Genomic DNA, 1,569 nt, shown 5'->3' with positions numbered 1-1,569 from the left:
AATACATCAGATTACAGGAACGTTATAAAACGTTTTGTATGAAAGAACGTTCTGTCATCTGAGGCCTCGAGAACATCTGGAAAACATTTGTTGAATGTTGGATTGAAAACATTATTTTTGTTGTTATAGAACATTGTGAGAATGTTTAACAGAAGATTTTTTTTTTTTTTAATTTTGTCCCATCAACAACTTTGTCACGTCACTGCAGGCAGAATGTTCCACCTTTGTTAACATGAAGCAGTACAAGAACGTCTTATGAACGTTTTCTGATCTGAAGTCCTGAGAACGTCCTTCCTTTGGTATCAGGGTGGAAACATCTTTTAAAAGAACATTCCAGGATGTGTTCCCTCAACAGAAATATAAAATGTTCTGCCACCTTTGTCAATACGTCAGATTACAGGAATGTCTTATAAAAACAATAAGAGTTTAAAAATGTAGTGAAACAGTTGTTTTTATATGAAATGTTCTACTTTAAGTAATTTTGGTTTCTAAACGTAACCAAGCTTCTAACATGTAGTTTCTCTGTGAAAATCCAAACCAAAGGTTGGCGTTTTCTTTAAACTAACTGGACAGTTTTGGTGTTGAAATCAAAGCAACAATGAGAGAAATGTCAAAGTAAAAAAAAACAAACAAAACAACACAAAACAACACAAATGAATGAAAACTTCAGATCTGGCCATTGTGGACACAGGTTTGGTCAAATGCTATCACAGTAGTGACTGTTATAAAAATAACTGGTATGTATTGTTTTAAGATTACAAACATTTCTGTCTGTGATGTTGATTTTTCACTTTGTGTCTCCACAAAAGGTGAGAAAGCAGAACTGGAGTCTGAGAAGAACGACCTGGTTACGAAGCTGATGGAGGTGAAGACCGGACTGGAGGAGTGGACGAACCAACTCAGAGTCTACCTGGAGGCCATCGAGAAGGAGAAAGTAGAAAACAAACAGAAGCTTCAGTCGGTGGAGGAAGAAATAACTGAGAGAGAGGCTACTTTTGACAAACCTGAAGAGCTGGTAAGGGAGAAAGAAAACTTGTTGATGGATCAGTGGAAACTGGACCAGAGAAAGAAAGATACCAAGAAACAGATGCTGAACATTGACAAACTGATGGAACCCATAGAGATCCAGGTTGATCGAATACAAAGACAGAATGAAGACGAAGCGCAAAACTGACTTAGAAGGAAGAAAGAATAGAGATGATTCAGTTTGTGGTATTTAACCCACTGAACTCCAAACAGTGTTTGTTTTTTGTTTTTCCTGCAGCTCTGTGGAAATAGAACCACCATGAAGGAGACAAAAATGTCTCCTGTGCAGTATAAACATGTTATAACGCCATGAATCAATTTTCAATTTTCTTCATTGTAGTTCTTTTATCTTCTTCTTCTTCTTTTTACTGAAATCTAAAGTCCTGCACCACTGTGGAAACAGAACAACCATGAAGAAGGACACAAACATGTCTCCTGTGCAGTATAAGGGTCAGGGTTATGCACTATTTTGATGATTTATTTTACAAAATCCAGAACAAACCAGGAACCAACATGTCCAACATGTGTCCAAGTGCTCACATG

The sequence above is a fragment of the Stegastes partitus genome, unplaced genomic scaffold (assembly GCF_000690725.1).
Source record: "Stegastes partitus isolate 25-593 unplaced genomic scaffold, Stegastes_partitus-1.0.2 Scaffold2532, whole genome shotgun sequence".
In the NCBI taxonomy this organism is placed as follows: Eukaryota; Metazoa; Chordata; class Actinopteri; family Pomacentridae; genus Stegastes; species Stegastes partitus.
The sequence above is the reverse complement of the archived record's forward strand: the minus strand, read 5'-3'. Positions refer to the sequence as shown.